Genomic DNA, 15,507 nt, shown 5'->3' on the forward strand with positions numbered 1-15,507 from the left:
GGGTCCCTTCTCCTCTGACAGCTCCCTCTCTGTGTTTTCTCTGGCACAAGAAACATGCTGTCTTCTTGTATAAATAGGGGAAATTTATGACATCTTTTCCCCAGCTCCTCCCTGGTGGGCTACCAGGAAAAGCCTAGAGGGAGGAGGAGCCTCGGATTCCAAATGTGAATGTGGAAAGACCAGAGGGAATCCGAGAGATTTCTTTGCCTGCTTTGGCTCTGGCCGCAGCTCTCCTTTCCCTCGTCCCTGGACCATCTGGTGATGAGCAGAGGGAGGAGAGAGGTGCAGCCACCTTTTCTCCAGGCTCAGGGGAAACAGGTCTCTGGGCAGATATCCAATGGGAGGAGAGTCAAGATGTGGTTTGATTGGTGCAAGCTCTCTTGGAGAAGACAGATTCTTCTGACCAGAGTTGGTTATTTTTGTACCTCCTCATTTGTTGATGGGGTGAGAAAAGAACTTGACTTAGATTCAGAAAACTTATCAGAACGACATGTGTGACCTTAAGTCACATCCCCTCTCTGGACCTCATGTGTGAAAGAAAAAAGACAACAGATTGCATTTATCATGGTTTTTTCAAACCAGCTTTAGCTGCAGGGCCTTTCTTTTTTTTTCAAAGTTTTGTTGAAAACAGGGCCTTTCTTAATAAAACTTTATGTAGTGACTCGACACGTACAATGGTAGCCTGCCAAGCTTCACGAAGGTGGGAATGGAAGGTGTGTGGGATTCAGTGGTTACTGTCAAGAGCTGGCCCAGTATGGATGATCTCCTAAGTTCCCACTAGCTGTGTCCCTGGAAGAAGATCTGGCTCTTGGGGATGAGTGTAACCCCACTTTTCCATCATGTGTCCATTGGCACCTTACTTAGCTATGTTAGGCCTGTTTTCCTCATTCGTAAGTTGGAATAAGTGGGGCCTGCCCCTTAGCTCAGCTCTTTAAGTGGCTGCTTCAACAAAGCAGTCAGCCTCAGGTGGCTGTGGTTCGATCCCCACAACTCCAGCCAGCCAAACATGCCCTGAAGGCATTCGGAGCCAGCACCCCACCCCCCAAAAAAAATCCCTCTGGAATAAGTAACATACCTTAGAGAAATGTCATGAGATGATATTCAGTAGTGTACTTAGGGACCTTAGTGCAGTATCTAGCTCAGTAAATTCTATTAGCATATTTATTTCCTGGAATCCTTTTGGTGACTGTGAATTGGCAGGTTTGTGAGGAAAGGTGATAGCAATGCTAGTATAACACAAAGGCCCCCAAACACACTAGCAAATAGAAAATGATTTATTTCTCATAGAACATTTTGGAAGGAAGCAATCTTGGATACAGTCAACTCTGCTCTGTATGGCAGCTGGGGATTTAGGTTCCTTTCATGTTGCTCCTTTGCTCTTCTTTGAGATTTCTCCTCAAGTGCCTTGGTCAAACTCAGCCTTGCGTTCATCTGGCCAGCACATGAAATGGGGAATAAAAAGACTTTACCAGTGTCCTCAGGCTCTCATTCCCTGCTGGCCTTAGCTGGTAGCAAGGGGTGACTGGGAGATGGATGTCTGTCAGGGTTGCTCTCTGCCCTCCTACAACAAAGAAAGAAGGGATGTTAGTGGACCACTGGCCATCTTCATCCAGGGCTCAGACCCACACTTCTGCTATCTTTTTTCCACAGAAAGAGAACTAAAGGCCACAGCCTAATGTGATCCCAATCTGGTCTCTGCCATTCATCCCAGATCAAGTGGAGGCCTCCATCCTCACTGCTTGCCTGGCACTCCCTCTCTCAGTCTCACTCCACTTCCTGACCCTTTTGTTCTCACCACTGGTGGTACTACAGGAATGACTGAACCAGAAATTGAAGAAGAGATCAAGGAGGGGAGGCCACACTCAGCCAGCGGGCTGGGTATGAGATCTGGTTCTAGGAAACCCAGCCACCGACTGTGTGACCATGGATAGTGCCACACACCTGTAGTGCCAGCACTCGGGAGGCTGAGAAGGGAGGACTGCCATGAGTTCAAGGCCAGCCTGGGCTACATAGCAAGATCCTATCTCAAAAAAGCAAAGAAACAAAACAACCTATGTGGGCATTAAACATTCTGAACTTCAACTGAAGTGGGCATTAAAGACTTGTCAGAATTGTTGTGAGGATTAAATGAGATAATAATGTACACACCTACACAAAGTATGTCCTCAGCAAATGCTAACCAACTTTATTTGGTGCCAGCAAGGCCAATCTTATTCATACCCTCTGCTCTTACCCAGCCTTTTGTATGGGTCCTCTTTTCCTCCCCTTCTTTGCCAGTGAATGACTCCTTCCCATCCATATTATTATTATACAATACCAAGGACTGAACCCAGGGCCTTGTGCACTTGGGGCAAGTGGACTGCTCTACTATTAGCTACAGATCCAGCCTTTTTGTCTTTGCTTTTGCAATAAGGTCTCACTAAATTGCCCAGCAGGCCTTGAACACGTAATCTTCCTGCCTTAGCCTCCTGAGTAGCTGGGATCATGGCCATCTGTCCCTCCCTGAGTCTTTATTTTCTATCTTCATTTCTTTTCCCTCTGAACCCGACTCATAATCTCTTCCTCCAGGAAGTCTTTCCTGACTGAAAAAATTTTCAACCTCTCGCCCCGCTCCCCAGCTTGCAGCTGCACCATGATACTGGCCTGGTGCTTGCCCCAAGTTCACACCTGCCCCTCCCCTTCAGAAAGTCCCAACTCCTACTGTAAAAAGTGTGCAGTGTGGAAAAGATGAAGATTTGTTATCATGAGTCAAATAGTCCCATGACCAAAAAACAACAACAACAACAAAAACTGTGTGTGTTTTTTCCTGTTTAAAAAAAAAAATCAGAGCTCTTACTCCAATGCTACTAACACACAGATTCATGGCACCCCAGGTCACTCCTCTGTGGCTCTGTCCCTCCCATCCTCAGGTGGGTGGGGCTGGAATACAGAGAACAGTGAGTACACATCAGCCTCCCCAGGTCCACACTCTGTCCCAAAGGGAGATACCAGACCAAGAAAGTGAGTTCCTTATCACCCCTACCCCACCCCAGGAAGAAGTGACTTCCCCCTGGAAGTCCATGGCCACCCAGAGGGTGCCACCAAAAAAGAAAGAGCTAGAGCAGAGGCTAGGGACAAACTGGAGCTCCCCAGCTACAGGAGTTACAGGCCCTGAATGGAGCCCTAGGGCAGGACTAGACCCAGGGAGGGGTGACGGATGTGGGCAGATCACAGTCACAGAAACCAAGTGAATGAACTCACATTTATTGGCCACATCCATGTAACAAGCACTTCATCTAATACCAAAGGAGTCCCTGAGGTGGATTCTGTTTTTACTATCCTTGTTTTACAGGCCAAGAAACTAAGGCAGACAGAAAAGGTAAGCAATTTGTTTAATGTCACAGGTGACACAGTTTCAGAACCCCTCCTCCAAGTGGGCTTTGAACTACCAGCAATATGCTCTTCACAACCTATTTTACACCAGGGCCCACGATCCCTCTCCTTCTCCCACATCCCCTAAACTTTCCTGTCCCTCTTCCTCAGCCCTCATCCACCCTCTCCACAGCTCCTGAAATTCAGATGAATTTCACATGACAGAGACCCTCCGACTTTTCCCAATCAGGCCCCTGCTGCGCTTGATGGCAGCCCCCCGGGTGGGGAGAGACCCCTCGGTGGCAAAGCTGGACAGCCAGAGATATAATCCTCCTCTGCTCCCCTGGCCCTCTTCCCATCACTCATCTGGGAATCCAGGGCGAAGAAAGGCGCTAAAGTGCAGAGTGTTCATTTAATATTAACAAATTGAAATGAATTCTTTTAATGCCAATTAACTTGGAGCGGCCCCTTATTAATAGTAATTTAGATTCATACTTGGGAGAAGCAGGGACGAGGGCTGGGCCAAATGCGCCCAGAATGTCAATGTGACAGGGGGTGGGGGGCTAGAGGATGGGAGGGGGAGCAGCAGTTTTACTTCTGCCCACTTGGGTTCTGGTTCCCTGAGAGGAACAAAGTCACCAGAGACAGATCTTCTTCCAGGAAACATGAATTACTGTTGCAATTTTATTTTATAGCTGCAAAGGATCTGAATAGGTTGAAAATATGCCACACAATTTTAATAGTTTACCTTCATGGTAATGCTAAATAGGGAATTCTCTCAGACTGGGGATTTACCCCCAAACTTCCCTAAGTCAACCCTCTCTGGCAGAGTCCCCTGCCAACTCTCTACCCTTTGTTCAAAGACAGAGCCAGAACTGAAAAGGGGTCCTCTGAGCCCTGTCACTTTCAGAAAGCAGCATCATTTGCCTCTTCTGGGAATTCTCCCCCAGGAGGAAAAAGACCCAACAGGCTGATCCCCTCCCACACACAGCAGCAGCAGCAACACCAGCTTATACTGAAGGGAAAAATAAAATCTGCTCATATTTTTCTTACAATTTAGGAAAAAGATAAGAATTAAAAATTCAACTTTGTATACCAGACAGTTGCCCATAATTAGACCAAATGGCAAGAACTTAGTCCTGAACTAAAAAGTTGAAAGCAAGGCTGTTGTCACTGCTTTTGTCCTTGGAGAGTTGGGACTGGAAGAATCCAGAACTCAACTGAGCACAGCCTCTGTCCCCACCAAGGACATTTGCTGGGTCCCACCCCACTCTACCCCACCCCACCCCACCCCCAGGGCTGGAAGAAGAGGAGAGGCTGGAAATTGTGGAAGGCGGCTGGGGGTTCTGAGATGGAGAAGGCCTTGTGCAAAGAGGACCGAGGATAAGAGGGTGAGGAAGGACATGTGCAAAAGTATATTTATAAAATACCTTTAGAAATGTTTTAACATACAAACGATGAAATAGAAGTCAAGTTTTTAAAAGGAGGCAAAATAAATCAAAATTGAGACATAATAAAAATAAGGAAACGTATAAGACATTTCAGGCAATTTTTTCTTCATGGGGGAATAGGGGCTGGAATAAATCAAAGAGCTTGTTCTTACCCTCGGTTCCCCAAACAATGAATTCATTTACAAAACAAAAAAGAGGAACAACACAATACTAAAACCCAGTCCACACATAAGGGGAAACAAATCCTGCAAAAATTCTGTAACCCAATTAACTGGGGAAGAGAGAGAGAAAAAAAAAATGGAATTTGGGAAGTGATTATTTGGAAATAGGAGAGAGAAAGGAGGTGAATCTGGCATCAATAAAGGCTTAAAACTTGCAAATATAGAAAGTCTAATTCATCCCAAAAGAAAAGTAAACTTTCCACAAGTGGAAAGCTTTTCTCCATGAGAAAGGATGATAAAATTATGAAAGAGGAAAAAGTACCACTCACCCCTGCACCAAAGTATTTTAATCTGAATTTAATTTTCGACCAATTTAAACTGGATTACACAAAAGAACACAAGTGGGTTCTTTTTATTCCAACTAAGAGAAAAACAAAACTGCCTCTCAGTTGTCTAATGGGGCAAGAAAGGAGGCATACTTTGCAGGTGCCAGTAATGAGCGGGTGGGGCTTGAGGATCAAGGAGCAGCTTACCTCGCTCTGGGGCGGTGGCGGCCAGATAGGAGTGGGCGAAGGATCCCGCTGGTGCCTGCAAGTTAAGGGAAAGGAGCGCCTGCGGAACCGGGCGCCCCCCGACAAATGAGGGTTGGACTGGGGGTGCCTCTCTCCCGCGGCACCTAGGCCTAGAGAGCTACTGAAAGTTACAAATTGCTGCCATTATTAGCTCATCCAGGGCAGCCTGGTCATTGGCCAGCCTCTGAGCACGTGGTCCTTCGCACCAATCGATAGAATTTCTAGTTGCAATTTTCTGTCTGTCCCTGGGCTCTGGGGAGGGAAAGGGTGAGATGGGGTGGGGTTGGGAGGGGCTGAGGGGCGACCCGCTCTCTCTCTTTTCGCCAAGTGAGGGTCCTGCGCGCCGCCAGGGTTGTTGTGGGGTGGGGCACACCCAGGAGCGCAGGAACTGGAGGAAGGAACACCAACGCGAAGACCCAGTTCCCGGGCCGCCCGGCCGCGCTCGCCACTCCCTCTTTAGGACCCGCTCCGTCCCTCACCGTCCCGGGGCCCCGCAGTTTACCCCGAGACCCGGGACGCCAGGATGCTCTCTCTGGATCACCAATTCGGTCCCTACCGTGGGTTGGTTCGCCCACCCTCTGCTCAGCCCGGGCACCTTTAGATCAGGCACCCTCAAAGGCCTCCGCCTTGCCCCCTCCCCAAGGGCCGAGGGAGCGCCCCTCCTGGAAATGCCACGCGAGGAGGACAAACTTTTGAGTGGATCCAGAAGAGCCAGTCCTGGAGCAGGTGAGTTGGACCTGGACGGGTGCGCTTTACTCTGAAAACGATCAGCTTCATCCCATCTGTCTCCCCTTCCTCTTCCTAATCCCATTTCCCCTGTGGGCAGACACGAACCTACCGACCCCGCAGGAATCTGGGCTGGGGTGGGCGTCCGTCAGATGCTGGGGTCAGCACTTTATCTTCTGAGTTTGGGCACTAAGGTGGTAGCTGGCAAGGCAGGAGGGAGAGTTGCTTCAGAAACTGAGGAAGAAGGGAGGGTTTGGGATTGAGGAGGGATTCTACGAGTCGCCAGGACACTCCTTCCTTAATGCAACTTTCAGGAACTTCAGAAGAGTTTACTGAAGAGAGCTGCAGAAGGCAACAGTGTTGGAGTTTTGAAGTTTTAAGTGGGAGCGAGGAGACCCAGCTTCCCGTACTGGTGGTAGAGTTTGGCGGTTTCCCACTCGGGACTAGTTACCCACGAAGAAAGGGCAGGTCCCAAACCTGCTTACCCTCGGCGAGCCCTTAGAGACACTTGGAGGTCCTCGAGGGGGTCTGCGCAACGGAAGGGATGGAGGACTCGCGGAAGTAGCAGCTCTTAACTCTGCCTCTGCCGTGATGGATGGGTGGGTGCGTGGGTGGGCCGGCCCCAGTCTCAGCCCAGGCTGCCTTGGCCCCTGCAGTCCTGAGACATTTTGCTGGTTTTAAGTTAGGAGTAGCACAGGTAACAACTCCCAAATACCACTCTCCCATCCCAGTTTGACTCGGGAAGCCTTTTGGCTACAATGGAGCCAAGGGTGTGTCCCACTTTCTGCGCACAGGACAACGGTCCTACTTTCTTCAGGACTAGAGGGAGGGCAAGAAGAAGAGGCTCTTGCCCCTCTCCGGCTGAAGTGCTCCTCCCCAGGAGAGGCGGGAGGAAGGCGGAAGGGAGTCTCTTCAAATGGGGAGGGGGAGGATGACCCGGAGGATGCAGCTGAACTTGGGGGCCAGGAACCCCGGGCCGAGGACGCAGGTGGCTGCAGGTGCACCGCGGCCCGGGTCTGGAGCGGTGGCGCCGGCCTCTGGGCAGGGAGGCCCAGCTGGAGCCCACGCTGCAGGGCGGAGCGTCTGCGCCGGGGGTGTCCAGGGCGGCCTCTCCCAGGTCACCCCCAACTGGAGAAGTCAGGGCGGGGGCGGATGATGCTTTCGATTGCGTTTTGGATCCCGGGAGAGAAGATTCCCAAGTCCAACGCGTGGCGTCCCTGGCCACGACGGGCCAGGCTGGCGCCTGCAGAGGCCGCTGAGCTGTGCGTCTGGAGCGGCAAACCCACCCTCCGAGTCTTTGTTTTCTCTGCCCCTGAGAATTTTCAGCCATCCTTCCGCGGTGTCCTGGCACCTGCTTCCCGACTGACCCGGAATTGGGTCCTGGCTGAACGGTTTAGGAAAGGCAGCAGCTGGAACTGCCTGGAGCAAGTTTGTAGCGGTTAACTCCCCCCATTAGACCTTTGAGAAGGACATGCCTCGGGGCAGACATTAAAACCACTGATAGGCCAGGGATATGGCTCAGCAGCACCTGCCTGACAAGCGAGCGCAGGGTCCTGAGTTTGATCCCTGGTACCATAAAACAAAACAAAACAAAAAACAACAACAAAACCCATTGATACCCAAAGCCAATCTAGCCCTTTCCTTCCCTTCCATCGCCTGGTTTTTTTACACCTCTACAGCCTTTTGGCTGTCAGGCCTCATATGTCCCCATTCTGCCTTTTTTTTTTTTTCCCCCAGACTGCCCGACTCTGGGTGCTCTAGAGAGGGCACCTGGTCCCAGGCTTTGCCCTCTCTCCTGATGATACATCTGGTTCTTTTCGCTCCTGCCTCCCCATTACCGTTCCCACTCCATGGCATAGATCTGTACCATGGTCTCTTTCTCTTTAATTTCACCCCCTTCTTCTTTCCTCTTAGGATTGCTGGCATTTGGCAAGGCTTTCCTAACCTTGCGGGGAACTGTGGTTTTCAGCAGGAGGAAACAGCCCACTCTCTGAGCCCTAGAGATGAAGGCCCAAGTTGAGGAGAATTGAGAAAGGATGTCATGAAGGAGCTGGGCTGGGACAGGACTGAACCCTCCTCCGAGGGGCAGTTTTATGCCACATGCCTATTGCAGTGAGGCGGTTTAGAAACGAAGGATGATAGGGAGAAGACCCAGGAAAAAGGCTGATAGAACTGGAAGAATCCAGAACAACAGAGAAGAGACCGGGAGAGGTAGAGACATGAGAAAGTGCTGGAGCCAGAGGAAGGGACAGGAAGGGAGATGGCTAGGAAAGGAATATGGAGAAAGGAAGCATGAAGGGGCAGGATTTTTTTAAAGTGAAGAATAAAAACTGAAAGAAGAAAGACTAGGAGAGAAGGGGAGGTAGAGAAGAACGGGAAGGAAAAGAAAGCGGCAAAAGGGAGGGGAAATGGGAGAGAGAAAGAAAGGCAGCAAGGGAAAGACAACATAGAGGAAAGACAGGATAAGGAAAAGGAGGAGGGGAGGGAAGAGTATAAAGAGAAAAAGTGAAGGCAGGGCAAAAAGAATCCCCCCCTAAAAAAAATAAAAGAAGGAAAAAAGAAAGATACAGAGAATAAAGAGGAAGAAGAGAGCAAAAGAGAGGGGAGAAGAGGAGAAAGAGAAAAAATGGAGTTCTGATCCAGGGTGACAGCTGACACTTCACAGAGGCTGACGTCTACCACCACTCTGCCAGCCCAGGTGCCAGCAGCCTGACAACTGGCCTGTGTGACCAGCCTGCAGCCAGCTGACCACCCGACTGATCCGCCAGGTGGTGGAGGCCCAGGCCATCACCTGAGAGTCACTCTGACCAGCTGAGGGAGCTGCAGAAGGATTTCCTCCCACCGCAGCTACCTGCTAACTGCTTGCCCTGGCTTGGGCCCAGCAGCTGCACACCTTCTGGCTCCTTGATAATCAGGTTATGACCCAGCCTTGATGTAGAGAAGTCACGAGGGAGGGGCTGGGTGTGCATTCTCTCCCTCTGGGACCCCTCACTGGTAGCTCTGAGGACAGGCTGCCTGGGCAGCCTTGTTCCTAGCTCTGCAGTACTCTGGCTCTGTGACCTTGAGCCTTAGTTGGAGCATCTGTTAGAAAAGCCCTGTGCCCTGGAGGGTTGTTCTGCATTTTAGTTAGCCTTTCCAGTTAGGCTGTCTGAATGGGCATCAGTAAGAGGGAAGAAGCTAAGGCCTGCTCACTTGGGGTATGGGGAGGATCTTGTCTTCTCCCAGTGGTAAGAAAAGTTTTCTAACCTTGGCAAAATCTTTGCTACCCTCTGTATCTGCTTTGGAAAAGTACTTTCCAGGTCAAAGGGTTTCTCCATGCCAGGAGAAGCTGGATTCATCTGGAAAAACCTTGGCCTGAGTGTGCAAACATTGGAAGAGCCAGAGGGGAAAAAAGTAGATGAAAATGAAGACAGTCCCTAGGTGGAGAGCAGACCTTAGGTTTGTGGTGTATTTTACAAAATTCACACGAAGAGATAAACTGGCAGAGTGATTTTTTTTAGACGCAGCCTATAGAGAGGATCACCTCAGGTCCTCGAGCATCTGCTGCCTTCCAGGCCTGCGCTCTCGTGCCCTGCTCCTGTGCCCCAGTGGTGACTGCTCAATTTGATTCAGACTTCTTGAATCCAATTTAATAATCCTGTCTCCCCAGAGTGGGATTGGGGCTGGTCACTCAGCTCAGCCATGTATTCTAAGACAATGTAACCCTTAAAAATAGGTGGGGGGGCCCTAAGTCAACAGCTGCAGGGGCGTGAGGGCCCGTGTTTTAGTATAGTGCTTGCAGTGCTCTCTCTGGCAGGCCTCTGTCTAGTACTTCTTATGCTTTTCTCCCTGTCTTTTCTCTGGCTTCTTCATTTTTATCATTCTTTCTCTGCTCTCTCCCTTTCTTCCTCTCACATGCTCTTTTTCCCTTTTCGTTTACTCCATGCTGGGAGAGTCAAGCTACTTTTATATTCCAGAAGGTTTTGCCTCAAGACCTTCAGGGTAGCCAACACATGCCTCCTGCTCTCAAGAGTTCCCTATGTGGATGTAAGTATTAGGGTTTGGAAATGAGGGGGTAAATGGGAGAGTAAGCTTTGCTGCCCAGGTGCAGGATGAACCAACTTGTCTTTTTTATTGATCATTGTTATGACCTTCACATTACCTTGATTCTGGCCTATTCAACTGGCCTGTCCCTACTCCTGGGAGCAGAGCTGCCTATGGCCCCAAAGCTGTTACTCTCAGAGTGAATGAGGTCAGTGATACTAGTTTAGAAATTCAAACTCTTACATAAGCAAAGTATATTTTCCTATTCCCAGTGCATGGAGGGGCTTCTTCCCCTTGGATGGAGACACTGATTGATTCTGGCTCCTGAGCATCTGTCCACAGATCACCCCCCCCCCCCCGATTATCCAGGCCCACTGCCATCCACATCTGCTGAGCAACAAAGGCAGGCAGCTCATTCCAGGCCATGACAGGGGAGGTGCAGGACGATCTCTCTGCTCCAACTTGGGCCGCAGGGAAGGAGAGAACCCAATTCACTTTGCAGGATCCGGAATCTCAGCAGGCGAAGCTGATAATGCTGCTGTATCCCGGAACCTGCAGCGGAGAGCAGCTTCTGCCTTTGGGCTCTTCTTGCTGCCCAGGCCTGAGCTCTACTCAGTTTGCCACTGTGTTTTTCTCTCCCATCCGGGGTGCTGTTGGAGACAGGGAAATGAGATGTTTCTGCCCCTGCCCCTAACCCTTCCCTGTGCCCTGCCAGTCTCAAAGCTGCTGAAGTAATGAATGACAGCTTCCAGCCCTGCCCATCATCAAAGCAAATTCAAATTTCTTTCTGAGCAGGAAAAGGGCAGATGCTTTCTCCTCAGTCCTCCCTTGCTCATTGATCCATTCTGAGGGCACGTGGGGGTCACAAGTGAGACCAGATTGTATACAATTAGCATTTCTTGTCACACTGAAGGCCCAGATTTCACCCCAAGGAGCAGGACATCGTTGCCCAGACTCACACCTGTTCTCTGGCTGCTCAAGCCAGTGACGGTACAGATTGTACAATGATGTAGAGGTGGAGGAATAGAAGGAAAAACAGTTTGCTTTGTGCAGCAGTCAGCTGCTCGTTCTGCTGTTATTTATGTCATAGCTGCCATATGCAAAGCATTCTCTGTACTTGAGTTTGCCATGACTATCACAAGATTCTTGCAATTGTGAAGCCTTCATGTGTTGTGGACAAATATACAAATAAACCAGTGGAAAAGCGCCTCCTGGCAAGCACAGGGACCAGGGTTCAATCCCAGCACCACAGGCCCTGGGCATACTGTGCCCGCCACAGGGCCCTGGGCATAGTGGCGCACACCTGTAAGAAGCTGAAAATGGGAGATCACTACGAGTCCGAGATGTGGAGTGTGACCCTGTATGAAATACATAAAAATAAAATTAAATTTTAAAAACATTTGGCTTGGACTCATTGGATTTCATTGCAGCCTTCCACATGCTGGGTCTGAGAGCCCCTATTTTCCCAGCTCCGGGTCCATAGCCCCAGACATAAAGAACAGAATGACCCTGAGCTATTGGTTCCTCCCACTGGGATTGGTGCACACAAGCCTTGAAATAAAGGTTTGGGATGGTCAGTAAAAGGGCCCTTCACAAATACCCGTTGTTGTGTGTTTCTTGGTCAAGGTGTGTGTGTGTTTGTTTCTACAGGTTGCTGAGGAAATCTGTGAGTTTGTCTTGGTAATCACATACCTGGAGGCGACAGCAAGGCTGTGTGAGGGTGGACAAGTGTGCCCACACCACCAGGCTCAGGCACACTGGGCCCAGGAAACTGCCCAGGTGCGGGTGCAGGTGTGAGTGTGGAGGGGGATGTGGGTGCATGCAAACATGTCTGCATATACGACCTGCATATGCAAGAGTGTGTGTACTCCCTGAATTATTATAAAATTACATTGACCCTTACAGAAAATCCATAGCAGCCTCTGCCTCTCTCCCCAACCTCTCGACCTCTGGGGGGCCTGAGGAAAGAGCTGACCCGGTCACCGCCTCCCCCTAGTCAGTGAGTCTTTCTCCATTAGCATAAAACATGAATCTGCTGGCAGCTTGACAAATTATAACTAGCAGCCAGAGTTTTGCCAACTGGCTGGCTTGGGCGCTGTCTATTTATCATTGAAAATGGTAAATCATAAGAATCCAGATGACTTAATTATTCAAATCCACCCAGGACCCAGAGAAGCTGCAGTCCCGTCAATCTCAGCCTTGGGCTCAGGGAGAAGGGCAGGGGAAATGCCATTAGCTCCTGAGCCGGGAGAGGCAGGTTCCAGGCTGCCCCTCCTCCACACAGCAAGCTGAGTCTTTCACTGCAGCCCCTTCCCTCCCTCCTTCCTGCCCACTGCTCTAGGCATATGCTGGCCAGCAGTGGTGGCTGCTGGCTGGCCCTCCTGAGGCTCTCCCATGCCTGCCGCCTGGTGCCCACGGCCCTTCTCCACTCCCTGGTGTTTCTCAGCCTCTCTTTGTGTGCCTTTCCACCAGCCTTTGCAGTCTCTCTCCATTTCTGTGTCTTCATTTTCATTTCTTCCCTATCTCCTATTCCTCTCAGTTTCTCTTCCTCTCCCTTCTCCCTATAGATGGACACTGGTCCTCACCCATGCCCTCTCCAATGGCTTTGCCTCTCTCCTTTCCCTTTGTTCTCACTGTACCTGGAGTGTCTCTGGATTTTCATGTGTCCACACAGCACGGCCCTTAGCCCAGCACTTCTGGTCCGGAAGGTCTGAGTTTCCTTCTCTGGTATGGGTGACATGGAAGCACAGAAACTAGTGGGCAACAAGGGGCTCCCTCCCCCATCTTTCTGACCCTTTCTTTGGGTTTCTGTATAACTTAGGATGCAGCAAAATGGCTGTCAGAGGTGAGTCCTACCACCACTAAACCAAGAAGTCCTTGGGCTGTCCCCTCGCTTCCAGCAGAGAGACTGCTCAATACATGCTTTTTCCCAGAAAAAAAGCTGTTTCCTGAACAAATCCTAGATCCAGAGATCTGCAAGCTGGGCTTCTGCAGGGTGCTTTGATCTTTGGATCCTTGTATCTTTGTGTCCTTCATAATCCAGAGGAAATATGTGCTAGCACTTCTGGACCCCAAGGTAAGCTGATCTCCCAGATCCATGGAGGAGTAGGGGTTCAAGATGCTACACAACGACCAATGCTGACATTGCATGGACACACCAGGAGACCCTGGGAGATCAGAAGGGTCCCCAGAGCCCCTCTCTAAACATCTTGGTATACTCTTTGGAAGGGCCTGGTTTATCTCCTTGGGCCTTGGAAGCTGCTCAGCCCACTTCTGAATCCTCAGGTTTGTTCCGAGTATGCTTCAGAAGGGGTGTGGGTGCACACCGCCCCTGCAGAGAACTCAGGAGTTTGACATAACGAGGGGTCAGGGGGCATGGATGCCTGCACACGTACATGTGTGTCTGTACACACACTCTTCCAGGAAGAGCCCTTGTGCTGGAACAGCAAGTGACAATGTCCCCACCAACAGGACACCTGAGGAAACAACCTTCCTGCTATATTCCACTTTAAGGCTCTGAGCAGTGTAGTTCTCAATAAAATATTACACTTGCTTTTCCACAAAATTCTAAAGGTGTTATTTCTGCTGCTGAAAGCAAGTTCTCCCAAGAACCTAGCCCTTTCTTCCTTTCAAGGTAGAGCATGGGGGTGGTGAGGAACCTGGAGAGGGGTCACCCCGCTCCAGGAGCACATGTCTGACATGCAGGGGGCCTTCCATGCCTCTGCTCAGCCCCACTGCAAAAACACTGGGCCCCCACTCTCTCTTCCTCCTACCTTTCTAAGCCAGGTTACTATTTGACAAGGGCAGTGGTGCAGGGTGAAGTCTGGGTAGAGAGGATCAAGATTCAAAAGCAGGCGGAGCAACTGGAAGGCAGGAGATCAATAAGGGGAGACAGATTGGAGACAGGTTTCTCTCACTTCTTTTTGTCCCCACTGGCTGAGCACCGCCCTTGCTCCAGCTCCTGAAAGCAGGTGGGAGACAGAGCCCAGCCCTGGCCTCCCTCTGCCCTTCTAACTCAAACAGGTTCCTAATCCTTGGGTGGAGGGTAAACAGCTTCCAAGCACGGCTGGGATTAACTGCAGAAATGCCACTGATGTATTTGCAGGCATGTTCCTTGCCCCTTCCCCCACCGCACCCCGTGTTACTAATTAGCCCACCAGCTTGGGAGGAGCTTGGGAGGAGCGGCTGAGAATGCCTTTGTGCGGCTCTGCAGGCTGCTCTGGGCGCTGTGGAGCTCTGGAGAGTGTCTCTGGTGCCAGACAAGGGAGCTGAGGGTGGGGTGGGGGGCGTAGGCCTGGATTCCCGCCCCCTCCCCACAAAAGCAGACGGGTGTTTTTCCTGTGCACCCTGCCTGAATCTCCCATCTCCCCTTGGCTGTTCACAGCTGGGAGGCAGGTGGGAGACAACAGGGAGAGTGGAATCCGCTCCAGAAATCAAACGACCCAATAAAAAATTAATTGTCTAATTAAAACCATGAGGAAGCCCCTTGCCAGAGTTTGGCTCCGAGTCGTCAGGGCTATAAAGGGTGGGAAAATGAGTCTCAGCTCCTAATAAATTCCTGATTTGCAGCTTGGTCTATCAGCGAGGGTGCGTGTGTTCTGCATGGCTGGGCCTCCTGGAGGTCATTCCACCTCGCCCTCGATCCTAGCCCAGGCCATCACACCTGCCGCTCCCCGCCATGCCCAGCTCCAGCCCAGAGGCAGGGTCTGAGAGGAACAAAGAAGCCACACCCACACAGGCAAGAGCTCCTGTGACTCAGTCTCCTAGATCTGAAGCTTAGTCATTTCTTCCTGGGCTTTCTTCTGGAAAGAGAAGTACCAGAAACTTCTTCACTGAAGATCTTCATTTAGGTTAACTAATAATTGTCCTAAGTTACTGTGTAGGTTTATTGTAAGCGCAGCCCCTTCACTTCTGTGAAAAATACATTTGAATAAAATTTTCAAAGGGACAGATTTCCTCTCTTGGCCTTTCGGGTCAATTTTTGCATGTGTGTGAGAACCGAGCTCAGAAATTAATCTCCCACCTTAAAAAAAAGTCTGTTCACACTCTCCTCGGTTGAGCAAATTCTTGGGCAGAATAAAAACAGACGGGGCCCGGGGAGATGGCTCAGTAGATTAAGCACTTCCCTGGCAAGCTCAAGGGCCTGAGTTCAATCCCCAGTTCTGCAAAAAAAGAAGAAGAAACACAGAGCGAATGCAGACAGGAGTATCATGAGACAACACT

General features: G+C 50.4%; 1 long non-coding RNA gene across 1 annotated transcript; it reads right to left on the reverse strand.

The window, feature by feature from the left end:
* Nucleotides 1-1,259: 1,259 nt before the first annotated feature.
* On the reverse strand, nucleotides 1,260-5,681 carry LOC111818499. The gene is made up of 2 exons (XR_002822478.1): nucleotides 5,497-5,681; nucleotides 1,260-1,561 (listed from the first exon to the last, which is right to left on the reverse strand). It is a non-coding gene; the product is annotated as an uncharacterized LOC111818499 (long non-coding RNA).
* Nucleotides 5,682-15,507: the final 9,826 nt, after the last annotated feature.

This window comes from Octodon degus, unplaced genomic scaffold (assembly GCF_000260255.1).
Source record: "Octodon degus isolate 3935 unplaced genomic scaffold, OctDeg1.0 scaffold00093, whole genome shotgun sequence".
Classification (NCBI taxonomy): Eukaryota; Metazoa; Chordata; class Mammalia; order Rodentia; family Octodontidae; genus Octodon; species Octodon degus.